Raw genomic sequence first — 18,011 nt, 5'->3', positions numbered from 1 at the left:
ACATACACATGAAAAAGGACCTGGCTTTAAGTGTAGGGAGATGGGGCATTTTCAACAAAATTTATAAATAAAGGCTATTACCAGGGACCTTCTAGCTGTCACAGCTACTGTCCTCACTGCCCCCCTCGTCTACATGCTTTCAAACACCAGCAAAACCGGTGGCCTGCGGGAAACCCCACACAGACACAGAAAGGGCCTGCGCAATGACACCAAACGCGTGGCCGTTCCACCCCACTCTCCCCAACATCGTGGAGAACCAGCACAGCAACCTCCTCAGATCCAGCGGGACAGCTCGATCACTGCGGAAAACTCGACAGAAGACAGCTCTGCCCTGGAACCCAAAGGCAGCTGGTAAGAGCCTTTTCAATTCCAATCCTCGATATTTATGTTCACCATATTCCAACAGGCAAATACAGGCCTGAAGAACAGGCCAGAGACATTTTGATTTTAACCAACACCAGGGAAGGGATGGAGACACTCACTCTACTACCTGAGGTACTCGCCTTGATGTCTTTGCAGGAGATAACTGTCCAGGCTCTATGCTTAGACCCTCCCCTTTTCATTCCAAAAGGAACAGTTACAGTCAGAGCCATCCTCCTACGGGACATGATCACCACACCAGCTGATCCAATCGTGATGTGGGCACAGACAACAGGCAGAAACAGACCCATTCTAAAGTGTGCTTTATCATGTAATGGGAGAAAGAGGTGTCTTTCAGGACTATTAGCTACAAGAGCTGATGTCACCGTAATTTCCTGCTCTGATAGGCTAAAACAATGGCTCCTGGTTCCAGCTGCTGGGGTAATTATTAGCTACCAGGGAGTCACTACCAGCTTCTGGAGTCACAGTAACCTCTGCAGGGAAGGTCCTGAGGGCACAGTTTCTACAGTAAGATCTTTTGTCACCCGGGCACCAATAACAATTTGAGAAAAAGAGACCTCTTGTCCCAAAGGGGGACAAGGCTAGAGATCCTATCAACACCTCAGGATTTCTAGACAGGGCCACTGAGCTGCGTGCCACCCTTCAGTCAACCTGGAAGACCAACGATGCCATATGGGTGGATAAGTGGCCCCTCCCAGGCAGAAAGTTAAAGGCCCTGCAGTCCCTCTTGCAGGAGCAGCTGTCTGTGGGCCACATTGTACCATCTACTAGCCCCTGCAATGTGCCTGTCATTATCATATGAAAGCCTGGCAAGGACAAGAGGCGGCTCCTGCAGGACCTCAGGAAAATCAATGAGGTCATCGAGGACAGTGGTTCCCTCCAGTCCAGCCTGCCCTCAGCCTCCATGTTACCTTGAGATTGCTGATGGTGCACCATGCTGTAGTTGTGGGTAGCAGTTTTTGTAGTCCTCCTATTTTTCGGATATCTTGTTCGACATTTAGGCTGTGATTGATGGAGCCTGAGCATAGGAAGAGCATTGCTTTGAAGATTGCATGGGTAAGATCTGAAGGAAGGCTAGTTCAGGGAGGTTTAATCCAATTGTACCTATGATTACACTGTTATTGGCAGATGGTTGATATAGATCTTAATGACTACTTTTTTGACACCCCCATGCAGCCCAATGACACCCTCCTGGGTTGCCTTTTCCATCACTAAATCGACAAGCACCTTTACAGAGGTACCAGTGGACTGTATTGCCTCAACGACTGAAGAGTAGACCAAATATTTGTCAATTGCTTGATGTCCAAATTCTCTCGCCCTAATGGTAATCGCTTTTCATTATATGGACCATTAAATGAACATCCTAATGCTATCATTTTTCATTACATGGACGACACAGTCGTTTGTGCAGGAGCTCAAATCATTTTGGATGTTGCAGTACAAGATGTCATCACTGCGGTACAGGAGAAAGGTTTTAAGATTGCAGCAGATAAAGTTTGAAGGACAGCCCCTTCGAAGTGTCCTGGCCTAAAAACTGCAGAGAGAACCATCACACCACAAGCACTGCACATCAAGGACAACCCAAAGACTCTGCCAGAACCCCAAATGCTCTGTGGAAGCATCAGTTGGGTACATTCACTGATGGGAATCACCACAGAAGACCTCACGCCGCTGCTCCTGCTCCTTAAAGGCAGTGAAGGACTCGATTCCAGTGATCACTGACACCGGAGGCTTAAGCAACTGTACATAAGGCATCCTGGGTGATTCAAACTAAACAGGCACACAGATACCACCCTAATTTTCCTTTCTCCCTGGCAATCTTTGGTCTAAGTCCAAAATTCCATGCATTATTGTTTCAGGGGGACTCAACTATCTCAGATCCCCTCAAAGAAATTGAATGCGTTTTCAGAGAACACCAACCTAGTAAAATGATAACAACCCAACAGAAAGTTATTGCACAACTAATCAGGAAAGCTAGAGAGCATCTGTGCTCCCTTGCAGGTACAGACCTTGTGAATATATACTTACTTCTCACTCAAGAGCACCTCAATTGCCTACTTCAAACATCTGAACCACTGCAATACGCCTTAGATCATTTTTACACAGGCTAGGATCAGCCAAAAATTCTACCACCAAAATATTCCTGCGCTGCTCAGGATGTTCAAAAACACCCAAGACCCGTCAAGATCCCTTGTAGCCACCTGCCCCAATTGTCAGGAACATGGACTTGCTTCTGTCAGAGCTGGAGTCAATCCAAGAGGACTAGAGAGTCTCCACATCTGGCAATCACACATCACACATTAGGCCCCTTTTGGAAGACTAAAGTACATCCACGTCTCAATCGACACCTTTTACAGTGTGATTTTCATCTCTGCCCATGCTGGTGAAAAATCAGAAGATGCTACAAAACATTACTTTTTAGTTTTTTTCCACCTTCGCAGTTCTACAGGAAATTAAGTTTGATAGTGCTCTTGCTTATACCTTGCACTGATTCCAACAAGTTTCTGACCACTGGGGTATAAAACATATCACTGGCATACCACACTCCACCACTGGAAAGTCCACAGCGGAGAGGGCCCACTGATCAATCAAAAGGATCCTTGATCAACTGAGAGGGGTAATCCAGATATTATCTTCCATTGAGAGACTGGCCAAGGCCTTTTACGTATTCAACTTTTTGAACAACCCATTTATGGAGACAACTCCCCCAGTCATCAGGCAGTTTACTAATTCAACTGCAGCCCAATTCCAACATCAGCCACCTGTGTTGAGCAAAGAACCTGAATCTAAACAAATTATGGGCCCTTTTCCATTAATTACTTGGGAAAGAAAAGATGCCCTTGTCTCTACAGCAACATTCCTAAGATGGATCCCAGCAAAATACATAAAAACTCTTTCTGGGAACTGTGAGGCAAACACCAGAGCCACCATCAGAAGAACAGAATGAAAGCCTAAGAGAGACAGCAGCAGCCTGGAAAAGAAGAAGGAGAAGGACAGAAGATCTCCTAAGCAGCGTTGACCACACACACCAAGACCAAGATAGCTCAGACACCACTTACCAGGATATATGTCTTAACATTTGTAAAAATTATATTTTAGCATTGCTCTATGATTGTTGTAATAAGCTGTGTTCACACCCTTGCCTTACAGAAGAGAAAGTTTAGTGGGAACACAACTTACGTTTCACTTTCTACTCGCTTTATCTGTTTACTTTTAGGCCATCAAAGCCTCCAGATAACAAATTATCAAAGTCAGAGGATGCTGCCATTGGTTGCTGCTGCAGCAGGAATCTGGATGCTCCTCACTGAGCCGCATGCTTTCAACTGGTTGCTTGCACAGACAAGCCACAATTTCTTGTCCATAACCATGCCTGTCAGGCATTTGAAGGCATGTGTTTTTTCTACCTGTTGTCACATAGCGAGTCAGTATACCAGGGCATCCAGCTGCTAAAATATCAAGGAAACAAGATCCAGATGGAAGGCAACAACGACTGGTTAACTGGACTTTCCAAACACAGGGGTTTGCGAGGATGGCTTTCATCTTTAGTTAAGACCGTTTTGTGGGCTTTGTATTTTGTATTCATTGTGTTGGTTATTTTATCCTTTTTTGCTAAATATCTCCAAAAGTCTATGGCAGAAGCCTTCTTTATAGATAACAAAAAGGGGGAGATGTGAGGGCCCAGGGGCCTTCCACTGGAACTGTAATACCTCAGGGCAAAGTGACCAAGGTAAAAAAAGTCACCGCTCTGAATGCAATGTTGTCGCCCATGGGCATTTGAAGGCTCATGTTGATGCAGCACATTTTGATGGCATCACCCAGTTCAACTGCTGCACTTTTCTTATATGTACTGGCTCGGAATGTTCCAACTCTCTTGTATCAATTTGGTCCTGGCTTACTGTAATGATCCTGCACTGTTCACCCCCATATTGTGTGCCCAGTCCCATTTTGTCTCCATTCCTGGACCCTCTTCAGCGCAATCCACACTATTTGGATTTCCACACAACGATCCCTCTCTTGCCTCATCCATCAGCCATCCAAGCAAGCCAGCTCCCACCTCTGCTAGTGCAGGTCCCTCACAGAGGTTTCTGTGGGCAGGCTGCAACACAGGAACTGAGTGCACCAGGGAACGGCCCTCTAATAAAAGGCATGAATTCCACAGCCCATGCAACAAAAAGCCTTGCATGTCTTTTCTTTTTCCTTATTCTCTCAGTTCTCAAGCCACATTCCGCATTTTTCCTGACTCGGAACTTGGCTTCTCTCTCTCCTGTCTGCAGGTCCAGCCACAGGTATGACCCTGCAGGAACAGCCTGAGCCAAAGGGAAGTGGAGGAGCACAATTCGTCAGGAACTCTAGAGAAAGGATAAGGAAAAATGGGATCAAACTGCAAGAGGTGGAAGATATTTGATGATGGGAAGAAGTTCTTTACTCTCAGGGTGCTTGACCCTGACACAGGGACCAGTGCAGAGAGGCTGTGGATGCCCCATTCCCAGCCACATCCAAGGCCAGGTGGGACAGGGGCCACATCCACCTGTTGTGCTGGGAGGTTGATAAGCCTGGAACCACATCATCTTGAGGGTTCCTTCCAAGCCAAACCATTCACGGATTTGATCATTCTGCCATCCCCATCTCCCATGGCGGAGTGGCCCTGAAACTTCAGTGACATCACAGCACCCAGAGGGTTCCAGGTGGAACATCCAGGACCTGGAAACGAGCACAGCAGACACTTCAGCGGCTGCCAAGGGTCAGTTGCTGCTCACCCTGCACTCTGACCCTCAGCACAGAGCTGCTGCTGCTGCCTGGGCTTTTCCTGCCGCCTGCTCTGGAGTGCCAATCCCAGCAGGATGTGCTCTGATGTGCCAATGGAGGTACAGTGCAATTCCAGGCAGGGGGCACCTGGCCTGGGCAGGCTGCAGCCATGTGGGAATGGATGGTGTGGGACAGGAAGCCCACTGGGAGATTGTGCTGCCCCTTACAGACTGACAGAGACACTGTGGAGGAGATGGAAGTGGACCTGGGCCTGGATGAGGAAGAGATGATGGAGGTGGACTCCTCCTCTACTTCCATGTCCTCCACTGTTGAAGACATGGAAGTAGACGAGGAGGACAACATCGAAGAGATGGAGGTGGATGAGGAGGACAACATCGAGGATATGGAAGTTGATGAGAAAGACGAGGAGGAGCCCATGGTCCTTGGATGAAGATGCAGCCCCACAGGTAAGACAGGCAGATGCTTCCCACGCCCTGCCCACACACACACTGGGTCCCCTGATGCCAGGCTGGGGCTGGGCTGGATGGCCCCGCTCAGGGACACGGTGCCCGCAGGGGGCCTGGCTTGTGCTGCCACAAGCACCAGCCCCGGCCGGCCCTGCGCTTGCCTGGGGCCACGCCAGCCCTGCCAGCCCCAGCCAAGCCCCTGGGGCCCAGCTCCCAGCCCTGCTGGGCCCTGTGCTGCCAGCTGAGTCCAGCTCTGCTGCTTCCTTTCTTCCAGGACTCATGCACATGATGGCGCAGATCTGATACCTTTGTAAATACGTTTGAAAGTTTTGAAGTTCCTGTAAATATGTTGACTACATTAGAAGTTTCCTGTAAATACGTTTTGAAGATTGTTAGCCCCTCAGATCCCATGTAAATATGTTCTGTATATTGTTGTTGTTGTTGTTATAACAATTGTATAATGACACATGTTCTGTAAATCCTAGATTTGCCAATCTTTGGCAAATAAATACTGTTTCATTTTAAAACCTGACTTCTCTTGGCCATTCCTTTGGGAACAGGCAGCCTTTGCACAATTGTGAGTTCCACTTGTTCCACGTTACTGGGGCTGGAGGTCCCTGGGGGTGCTGGCACGGCCACCCTGGGGCTGGGGGTCCCTGTGCACAGGGGCTCCCACTGACACCACTCCTGGCACTGGGCACTGCTGCTCTTCCTGGCCTGGGGCACAGCGCTGTCCCCAAGAGCTCAGCTCTCACCAGCTCTCACACAGGGGGCTCTCACCGCACTGGCCCCTGCAGCCATGCCACCAAAGCAGGCAGCAAACCTTCAGCCACCCTTCCTGCTGACGCCACAGGCACTCCTGGGCCCAGAGCCACCAGCAGGCCACAGCCATCCAAAATCCACCTGCACGCTCTCAAGGCCCCAACAGCCTTGGCAACTGGGCCAGCTACATCTGGGCTTCTGCAGGGGCTGATCTTTAAGCCTTGCAGCCTCCAAAGGCCCTGGGCTCTGCTTCCCAGCCTGCTCTGCACTGCCCTGAGCCCGCTTTGTTCCAGAGACAAAAGCCAGGCTAGGGCATCCTCACCCTGCCCGCATTCCTGCTGCTGCCAGCAGCCAGTGGCCTCTGGGGCCCGCTCGGGTGACAGCTGCAGGGCAGCCTGTGCTGGGCAGGGGGCACGGGGCTTTGGGCCCTGGGGATGCTGCTGCTGCTGCTGCTGCTGCTTCTGGGGGCCATGGGCCCAACAGGGCCCCGAGCTCAGCCCCTGCCCGGGCAGCATTCCCCCAAAGCCCCACACTCCCCAAGCATCCCCATGAGCTGCCAGGGGCAAATCCCACGGGCTTCAGGAAAGAAATTCCCCATAGTGCCTAAACCAAGGGGTCCAAGAGGAAAGTCAGCACCAGCTGATGCTTACAGCACCTTGACAATGGTGGATGCAGGGCAGATGAGATCTCCAGGGCCTCTGGCAATGCCTGCTCTGCACGTGAGGCTGTGGGGCTGCTCCCACTGGGACACAGCACCGGGCTCAGGCCAGCCCTCAGCCCCTCACTGATGATCCCAAGGAGCAGGCTCACAAAGCAGTTTCAGACCACTGCCTGCAGATATTTCAAAGGACTACATGCCATTCTAGGAAGTCACCTTGCACATTTAGTTTTGGTGTCATGGTATGAGAAGCCCTGAAGGTGCCTCTGAATGTGCACTCAGGGCACTTCCACTGCCATCCCAAAGGGATCAAAAAGGACAGGCCTCAGCTTTCAGCACTGCTGAGCTCCTCACCCAGCAATGAAATCTCAGGAAGAGGCAGGAATTATGTGCTTGTCCTGGTTTAGGACAAATTAGGGGAAATCTCCAAAAGGGTGTCCCCCCAAAAAAATAAACCTCCAACCACCCCTCCCCCCAATACCGGCTTCGGGAAGGAATTTCTTGGAGGAGCAAAGTGGAAAACAAAACCTGTTTATTGACAAATGACAAAAGAACACTCCCCAACACAAGAAAAGGAGAGAAACCAGTCAGCGTTGTGGAGGGCGCCGAGCTTCTCTCACAGACTCCGGGGATCCCGGACATCCCAGGTCAGGTCCGGAGCTGGTCCAGTATCTTCAGGGTAGGGTAAGAAAGAGAGGACGAAAGAGAAGGAAAAAAAACAGCACAGAAAGCAGAAAGCAGCAAAGGGATAAAAGGCAGCTATCAGCTAGGGCTAAGGCAGTAGCAAGCAAGCAAAGCGTCAAGCCAAGCAAGCAGGCCAGCCAGCAAGCAAGCAGCAAGCAAAGCCAAACAGCCGAAAGCGAATGTGCCCCAGTCCCCCTCACTCCTCCCTCCCCGCCCCACCGTGGCAAGACGGCCGGGGGGTGGGGGGGAGAGAGAGAGAGAGAGAGAGAGAAAAAACACAGCTGCCAGACCAATACACGATACTGGGATAAAGGCTGTCACCCCATGACACTCCACCCCTTATCCCATATCGTGAACATACAATAAAAAACTTTCATTTTACTTACTCACACCTTTGACACTTACGCATTCCTCTCATCTTACTTGCTCAGACCTTTGACACTTACAGTTTCCTTCTGTCTCACATTCAACAAACAATGACATTCATATATGAGTCTCACCCCACAATCGGGTCTCCCTGAGGTACACACCATGTTGTTCCATCTTTCTGCATTATCCACCATGTATAACCTGGTCCTTGAGGAAAAACAATCCCACGGATGGGTTTGTCTGTACTCGAGGCAGGGTTGATCCATACTGTCTTTCCCAACAAACCTCTGACATGGGCCACTGGGGCTTTATCCCCATCTACTATATTAAGGAGCTCAGACTGAGCAGGACCCGCTCGGTTGGTGGAACCTCGAGTGTTAACTAACCAGGTAGCCTTTGCCAAATGCTGCTCCCAGTTTTTTAAAGACCCCCCACCCAATGCTTTTAAGGTGGTTTTTAACAATCCATTATACCTTTCCACTTTCCCTGCAGCAGGTGCATGATAGGGGATATGGTATACCCACTCGATGCCATGTTCCAGTATGTCCGGTACAGCCGCACTCAGTGGTGGAGTCACTTCATTCAAGGCACGATAGTCCACAGTCAATCTCCATTCTCCGTCAGATTTTCGCACGGGCCAGATAGGGCTGTTAAAGGGTGAGTGGGTTTTACTGACCACCCCTTGGCTCTCCAGCTCTCGGATCATCTTGTGGATGGGGATCACGGCATCTCGATTCATCCGGTATTGCCTGCGGTGCACTGTTGAGGTGGCAATTGGTACTCGTTGCTCCTCTACCTTCAAGAGTCCTACTGCAGATGGGTTCTCTGATAGTCCAGACAAGGTATTCAATTGTTTAATACCCTCTATCTCCACTGCAGCTATTCCAAAAGCCCACCTGAATCCCTTAGGATCTTTGTAATAGCCATTCCGGAGGAAGTCTATGCCCAAAATACACGGATCCTCTGGACCAGTCACAATCGGATGTTCCTGCCACTCCTTCCCAGTCAAGCTCACCTCAGCTTCCAATAAAGTCAACTGTTGTGATCCCCCCGTCACTCCAGCAATGGAAACAGGTTCTGTCCCCACGTGTTCCGATGGCATTAAGGTACACTGTGATCCATTGTCAACCAATGCTTCATAGTCTTGTGGCTCTGATGTGCCAGGCCATCTGATCCACACCTTCCAAAAAACCCGGTTTTCCCGTGCCTCTTCCTGGCTAGAGGCAGGGCCCCTCTAAGCCAGACTGTCCTTCTTTCCTTGGGCGTATGCCTTAGAAGTTCCTTCAAGGGGATCGGACATGTCATCGTCATACTCAACATCTCAGCTACGAGCAACCAGAGCTGCTCTCTTTTTGGTGATACTTCCTCTTTTCTTCAAATCACGCACCCGTTGTGCCAAAGCAGCGGTGGGTTTTCCATCCCATCTCCTCATGTCTTCTCCAGACTCACGCAGAAAGACCCATAACTCAGCCCATGGGGTGTACCTTCTCTCCCCATCAAAGGAGCGCCAGCGTTGGATACCAGGGCCTCTAATTTGCACAGCTGAGATTTGAATAAGGTCCTCCTTAATCTCTTCCCGGAGTTTCTTATGATTCTCCTCTATTTTGTCCTCTAGTTTCTGCAGTCGGGTTTCCACTGCTGCAATTCTGGCATGAGTTGGTCCATGCACAGCATCTGCATACACTCGAAGCTTCTTCGCCATATCGAGCACAGTCTCATATGTATCATCCCGCTTCATTATTGCTAGGACAGAAGCGTATTCAGGTGGCCCAAGTCGCACAAGTTTCCTCCACATTACGGGTGTGCATGGTACCAGGTCCGGATTCTTAGTTGTTATATCATCTGAGAAAATGAGCTCTGCCACCGCCATCTCTCTCAGGCATTGGATCCCCTGTTCTATGGTCTTCCACCGTGTCTGCTGTATATAGAGATCATCTGCACATAAGTATCTTTGTGCTACACTATCCAGGACCCGTTCCCAGAGGCTGTGAGGGCTAGCCCTGCTCATCATACCTTGATCGATGACAGGATCATGTGACAGGGATCCCAAATGCCTCGCTTCAATACCATCCAAAATCGTAACCTCCCCTGCAGCATCCCAAAGGCGGACTAACCAACTAATTATAGATTCGTCAGGTTGTCGTCTGTAATCCTTTCTTAGGCCTCTGAGGTCCTTCAGAGAAAAGGAGTCAATATTAGCTCCAGAATCTGTGCCCTTTGATGTGGCCTCTGATTTTGGTGAGGGTCCTTCTCCTGCATCATCATCATCATCTTCCACCTTTCGATCGGTCTTGCCTTTACACTTTCCACCTCTTGTATTAGCTGCTACAGCCATGGGTTGAGGCCTATTGTCTGATTCAGCTGCTAGCCTGGAGCCTGGGATGTTAGCTGCAGCCTGGGTCACTGGGATAGTAACTAACTTATCTCCCTGTTCCCTTTCTGCTATCTGCTGCTCCACAGTATCTAGCAGAGTACGGTAAACAAGCGCCAAGACCCAGCTCGCTGCAGTAATCCTTTCCTCCGTAGTATTACCATGGCACTTCTCCCTCAAATACTTTGCCACCTCGACTGGGTTCTGAATTTGATCAGATGGAAAGTCCCAGTCTATAGGATCAGAAAATTCCTTTAAAGTCTGGCCCATATCCTCCCATTTCCCACTCCAGTCAAGATTTTTCCTGCTTTGTTTTACTCCTGAATCAGGAGTCTCTCTAACCCCTCTAGAAATCTCGGCTTTCATTTTATATACACTCCAGACAGTATAGAAAAGGCTTAATAAATTAAATGCCAGAAAGATGGTTTCTTTTAAACTCAGGGGAAATTCAATATTTTCTAATAGAGATGTCAACAATTTGGAGGAGAAGAAGGAAGACAAAAGCTGAGAAGCCCCTTCCCCTTCTTCTCCCCAAACAAACTGAGTACACAGCCATGACAGCAATCCATACATTCCTGAAACAAAGTCTTTCATAAACCTCCGACAAATCAGCAAACATACGACCAGCCCAATGACTATTCTGGTTAGTGCCCCCCGCTTACAATGGTTACTTATTAGGGACAACACCAGAGCTATTTCTGGGTAAGGAAATAACCCTAGGGACCACAAAGGTATTAAAGCTTCAAAAACCCCAAGGGACCAGAAATACCGGCAAGCTTTCACCCCAAATGACATTATGAATTACCAATATGCCCACAAAACAACCAAAACCAAAATATTATTGTTATAGGTTTTTTTCCACTGGCTTTGGCCTCTGTTTCCTAGCCAACGCACCAAAAAGATTGTCCTGGTTAGGACAAATTAGGGGAAATCTCCAAAAGGGAGCCCCCGCAAAAGACAAACCTTCGACCACCCCTCCCCCAATACCGTGTTCGGGAAGGAATTTCTCGGAGGAGCAAAGTGGAAAAGAAAACCTCTTTATTGACAAGTAACAAAAGAACACTCCCCAACACAAGAAAAGAAAAGAAACCAGTCAGTGTTGTGGAGGGCTCTGAGCTTCTCTCGCTGACTCCGGAGATCCCGCTGGACGTCCCAGGTCAGGTCTGGAGCCAGTCCAGTATCTTCAGGGGCGGGTAAGAAAGAGAGGACGAAAGAAAAGAAAAAAAACAGCGCAGAAAGCAGCAAAGGGGAAAAAAAAAAGGCAGCTATCAGCTAGGGCTAAGGCAGAAGCAAGCAAGCAAGCAGGCACGCAAGCAGGCCAGCAAGCCAAAAGCGAAAGTGCCCCAGCCCCACTCACTCCTCCCTCCCCGCCCCGCCAGGCAAGACTGCCGGGGGGGGGGGGGGGGACCAGGCAGTGCCACTTGTGCCCTGAGGTGCCCAGCTGGGATTGGATCTCTCCGAAAGCACCTGAGGGAGAGCAGAGCACCTTGCAAGCTGCAGGTCCCTGACAGCCCCGCAGGGCTCCTGTCCCATCAACATCTGTTCTGCTCCAGTCTGAAACAGGGCCCAGCATGGTGCTGGAATCATCAGAGAGCTGAGGTGTGTGCTGGAATTCAATGCCCTCCCCATCCTGCAGCAGCCCTGCATTTCCCTCCTGCAGCCTTGGTCTCCAGCACAGCCATGGAGGCTCTTTGGGCTCTGGACTGTTGCTGCAGCCCCCAAGGGCAGCTGAGCTCTGCCTTTGGCACAGTCAGGTCTGGTCAGCACAGGCCATGCTCAGCAATGTCTTGTGTGAGCCTGGCCTTGCTGTCAGCCCCAGCAGCGGCTGGGCCTGTGCTGGCCCAGCCATGGTGGCCCAGCCCCTGTGCAGGCCCAGCCCAGGCCAGGAGCATTGCGGCTGGGAACGGCCCCTGTGCGGTGGTGCCCACAGCAGCCTTGGGGCTCTGTGCCCCATGGCCTCCCTGCTGGGCAGCCTCTGCCAGCTCCTGCAAAGCCCGTGGCACCTGTGGGGCTGCACAGACAGCTCTGCCCCGGGCTCTGCCAGCCTCTGGGCCAGCAGAGAGGCAGCCAGGGCTGGCCATGACTGGGAACAGGCCCTGACCCTGCAGGAGGATGGAGCTGGGCCACAGCCAAACTCAGCCCAGGCAGAAGCTGGGCTCAGCAGCCAGGGCTGCAAAGGCCTGGGCACAGAGGCTGGTGCTGACAAATGTTCTGGACCCCCTCCCTCCTCCATCCCTGCCATCAAGGGCACAGAGCAGCCTCCTCTCTGGGCCACTTGCCTGTTTGCAATGCCTTGCACAGGCTCTGGCCCTACCTCACAAGGCCTGGCCTGAGTTCTGCCCCTGCACGCTCAGTCAGGCTGAGATGGACACTGATGTTTTCTAGGCCAGGCTGTCTGAGCCCAGCCCAGCTCCCTGCAAGCTCTGCCAGCTGCCCTGAGCTCTGGGCAGCACCAAGGGCCTCTCCCCAGCCCAGCCCAGCTGGCTCTGGCCCCACAGCTCTGCTCAAGCCAGGCTGCTCTGGGCACTGCCCCACGGCCTCAGCCCCTGGCAAGGGCACAGCAGCAGCCACAGGACTCGGCTCCAGCCATGAGGGAAGGTGCTTGGCCAAGGCCAAAGGAGGCTCCCTGGCTGCCCTGCTCCCCTCGGCCTGAGGTGCTGAGAGCTCTGCAGCCCCTGCTGCCATCCCATCTACCCAGGGCAGCACAAGAGCCCCGGCCTTGGGGACCTCAAGAGCTGCTCTTGCTCCAGGCCCAGGGCCCATGCCAAAGCTGGGGCAGCCACAAAGCTGTGCCCATTTCTGTTCATTGCTGCTCTGATGGAGATGGATCCTCAGCCACTTGGAAGGTGCTGATGAATTTTACTACTCCAGAGGCCTCTTCTTTCTTGAGCTACTCAGTTGAGGAATTCAGTGAAAAAGGCTATTAAACATTTGTTTAAAACATTTCAACAAGAAAACCCCGTGGGAAATATTGAAGTTTTCAATTGTTCTGTGGTTAATTAGTCAGATTTCAGAGGTGTATTTAAAGTGAATATGGTATATTGAAAACTAAACAGAGAGAACTGGTTTTGTCCAGTTTTCTTTTCTTGTTTATAGATTGGTATCTTGTTTATAGATTGGTATCCAGTTGATATGGATCCCCAGCACCTCTTGACTTCAGGAATTAAGTAAGAAAAGCTCATAAACATTTGTTCAAAACACCCAAAACAAGAAAATCCCATGGGAATAATCTAAGTTTTCAGATCTTCTGTGGTTAATTAGACAGATTTCAGAAGGCTATTCAAAGTGAATATACCATATTGAAAACAATGCAGAGAGAACTCTTTTGTCCTGTTTTATTTTCTTCTTTATAGATTGATATCAGCAATCCCCAGTTGATATTGATCCCCAGCACCTCCTAATGCAGTTTGAGCAGATATGAAAATCAAGACCCTTCATGGCTGACAGTCAATCACACTTTGTTCCTACCCCAACACCACCATTTCTCTCATCCAACCCCTGGCAGTCAGAGCAGCTGAGGAATGGGGTCACATCCAGGGATGTCCCCAGGGCTCAGGATTGGGGCCAGGTCAGCGAAATCTCTTTATTGCTGATCTGGATGAGGCCATTGAGGGTACCCTCAGTCAGTTCCCAGGTGAGCCCAAGCTGGGTGGGAGTGTGGCTGTGCTGGGGGGCAGGAAGCTCTGCAGAGGGATCTGGCCAGGCTGGAGCCATGGGCCCAGGACAATGGGATGAGGTTCACCAAGGCCAAGGTCTGAGTCCTGCCCTCGGCTCACAACAGCCTCCAAATCCCTGGCTGTGCCCTGCCCCTGATCCCCAGAGCCTGTCCTGTTTCCTTCATCCCTGCATTGCCAAGAACTTTCTGGGACAAGGGAGCTCTGCTCTGGCTATGGAGGGAGGTGCAAGTGCAGCCACTGGAGTGGGAAACACAACTCATCGGGTTTGTGTCCTTTGGGGGTCAGGAACTGGTGAGACTCAGAGGCACAGAAATTTTCCCTTCATGGCCAACAGACCACAGTTGAACAGGAAACAATTTATTAACAATTATTAAGGGCAGACTTTGGCTTATTTAGGATGCAGATTTGGGGAGTAATGAATCAGGCACTGATTTCTTTTTAAGGAAAATATCCCTTACAAACAAAGGGGTCCAGGAAGGATGGACACATTTCAAGGAAGTAATCTTAAGGGGGAAGGAGCAGCCTGTCCCAGTGTGGCAAAAGATGAGCTAGTGAGGAAAATGACTGGCCTGGCTGGCCGTGGAGATTTTGTGGGAACTCAAGGGTAACAAGAGGTGCATCAACTTTGGACAGAAGGTCAAGCAGCTTAGGAAATGTTTAAGGATGTTGTAAAGTCGTGCAGAAAAAAAGTCAAGAGGTGAAAACTCAATTAGAGTTTAACCTGACCACTTCTGTGAAAAAAAATAGACAATGTTTCCACAATTAAATTAATAGCAAAACATGGGATAAGGAGAACCTCTACTCTTTATTGGATGCAGTGGGGAATATAGTAACTAAAGATAAGGAGAAGGCAGAGCTACTTAACATCTTGTTTCTCTCAATTTTCAATATTAGGACAGGCTGTCCTCAGGACAAGTGCTCTCCTGAGCTGGTAGATGGGCACAGGGACCAGAACAGCCCCCCTGGAATCCAGGAGGAAGCAGCTGGTGACCTGTTGAGCCACTCAGATGCTCACAGGTGAATGGGATTGGATGGGATCCATCTCAGGGGGATGAGGGAGCTGGTGGATGAGCTCCCCAAGCTGCTCTCTATCATTTACCATCAGTGCTGGCTCAGCAGGGAGGTCCCAGAGCACTAGAGGTGCCAGTGTGAGCCCATCCTCAAGAAGGACAGGAAGGAGGAGCTGGGGAACTCCAGGCCTGTCAGCCTGACCTGGGTGCTCAGCAAAGTTATGGAACAGATCACCTTGAGTGCCATCCCAGGTCACCCACAGGATGGCTGAGGGGTCAGAGCCAGCCAGCGTGGATTTCAATATCTGCATGGAATGGTCTGGATGACGGGATTGTCTCCAACATCAGCAAATCTGCAGATGACACCAAACTGGGTGTGAGTGTGGATCTGATGGAGGATGGAGGTAGGAAGGCTCTGCACAGGGCCCTGGACAGGCTGGATCCAGGACCCAAATCCAACAAGGTGAGGTTTAACAAGTCCAAGTGCCGGGTCCTGCACTTTGGCCACAACAACCCCTGCAGCAATACAGCCTGGGGACAGAGCGGCTGGAGAGCAGCCAGGCAGAAAGGGACCTGCAGGGACTGATGGACAGCAGGCTGGGCATGAGGCAGCAGTGTGCCCAGGCGGGCAAGAAGACCAATGGCCTAGATCAGGAATGGTGTGGCCAGCAGGAGCAGGGCAGGGATTCTTCCCCTGTGCTCAGCACTGCTTGGGCAGCACCTCGAGTGCTGTGTCCAGTTCTGGGTCCCCTGAGGAGGGCAATTAGAAGAAATTTGTATCAGGAAGAGTAAAGAAAGCAAAGGTGAAGCAGAGGAAATGCTGAGGGCAGTTTGGGGGTGGCTGCTAGGCAGCCCTGGCTCTGAGCAACAGCGTCTGCAGTGGGACAGGAAACTCCCAGCTGATGGGAACAAACTTTCTGGCTGACTGCAGAGGCCAGGACAAAGCTGAGTGGTTTCCCTGGTGTTCCCCAGCCCTTGCTGGCCCCAGGGGCTGATGGCATTTGTGCTCCCTCAGGTTCATGTCCCCACAGCAACAGCATGGGGGTGCTCCCGCTGCTGTGTGCAATGCAAACAGGGGCTGCTGAGCCAGTGCTGCCGTGTCTGTGCCTGCAAGGATGGGGCACCTGTGTGAGCTGGGGAGAGGCCAGGGCTGCAGAGGGGGGATGTTGTTGGCAGCTCCATGTGGACGCTCTGGGACGCTGCCCTGGGCTGTGCAGCGCACTGGGGATGGATCAGCCCCTGCTCTGCTGCTCCTTCCCATCTGCCCCAGGGCCCTTGCAGAGCCCCAGCTGTTGCTGCCCTCAGCTGCCATTGCAACCCTCAGGACAAAGCGGTGCCAGGGCTGTTCCAGGTACAATTGCAGTGACACTTGTTGGTGCCACCAGGTGCCATGGCAATGGCCATGGGGCCCGGTCCTTGGTTTGGTGCCATGGCAACCAATGCCCAGCCCCGTTGTGATGGTTGGTGGCCATGGAAAGCTGCCCTGGGCCCTTGCTCAGGGCTGGTGTCAGTGCCCAGAGCCAGAGGGGATCCCTTGCTGGGGGCTGTGCCATGGCCACATGCCCTGTGCCGCGCTGGCCGCTCAGGCACCAGGAACCAGCAGCCACCGGCACTGCCAGGGCCAAAGGCCAGGTCAGCCAGACAGAAAGGGGCAGGGCTGGGCACTGTTTCCATGGCAACCGGCACTGGGGGGACACCTGGGTCACCTGGCCTGGCAGTTGCCATGGAAACCCCTGGCAGGGACTGAGGGCACAGCCCCTGGCACTGAGACACTGCTGGGCCGGGTGCTGAGCACAGGGCTGAGCACGCAGAGATGGTTTTGTTCTTGCTGAGCTGCAGCACAGCCAAGGCCTGTCCTGCCCCTCGTCCAGCCACGCTGGGGAGGGGCTGCGGCTGTGGGGGAGCTGGGCAGGGGACACAGCCAGGACAGGGGACCCCAACTGACCCGGGCATAGCCCAGACCAGAGCACATCATGCTCAGTGTATGAAGGGGGGAACAGGGAGAAAGGGGGGAATTTTGGAGGGAGGGCTTTTGCCTTCCCAGGGAACACCTAGGCAAGAGGGGGCCCTGTTTCACCAGTGGGCAGGGTCACTACCAAAGACACAGACACCAACTGAAGGAATTGTGTCATTTATATCATGCACAGCTGCAAAGATTTACAAAAGGATAAGCTCAGCAAAGAACATCATCATTAGCAGAGAATTACAAAAGAAGCTCAGCAATCCATCAAAACCCATCATTACATTTTGATGACCAATCCCTTGGTGAAACACTAGAGGTGTTTGTGGCAGACAAAGATTCTGGCTGACTATCAAGGTACACCTTACAGACATCAGTAGTACTTTAGTGACACCGTTCTTCATTCTTTTTTCTCAATCATTCGAATTAGGAACAAGAATTCTGTTGTGCATGGAGCTGGCACCTTTTTAATTCCAGAATAATGCCCCAGGACCCTTTGCTGTTCAGCTTTCCCATGCTGTCTGTGGCTAACAAGGCTTGGGGGGCCCTTTCCCCTCTGACTGGAAGGGGCCGGGTCCCAGTCCCTGAGGGGCACCCAGCCTCCTGGATGGAATTCCTGTGCAAGTCCCTCAGTGTCACAGCAGCTTTCACATGGAGCCCCGTGGATCACAGCATTTTCCACAGGGGCCCTTGGGGCAAACAGGGAGATCTGGTCTGGCAGGATGTGTAAAACAATATCCTGTCAGATCTACTTGTTCTCACACACAATCCTTGGCTGCAGGGACACATTCCCATTGTTCCTGCCCAGGTTTCAGGACTCAGAGTTGTCTTTCCTAGGAGCTGCTCCTTCAGCTGCCTCGGGAGGGCCATTTGGCCTCCGACCCACACTCTGGCTCCATTATTAGGGCTGCTGGATCCAAACCCTT

Source organism: Melozone crissalis, unplaced genomic scaffold (assembly GCF_028551555.1).
Source record: "Melozone crissalis strain CALT ecotype California unplaced genomic scaffold, PUWL_Pcris_2 ptg000083l_1, whole genome shotgun sequence".
Classification (NCBI taxonomy): domain Eukaryota; kingdom Metazoa; phylum Chordata; class Aves; order Passeriformes; family Passerellidae; genus Melozone; species Melozone crissalis.
The sequence above is the reverse complement of the archived record's forward strand: the minus strand, read 5'-3'. Positions refer to the sequence as shown.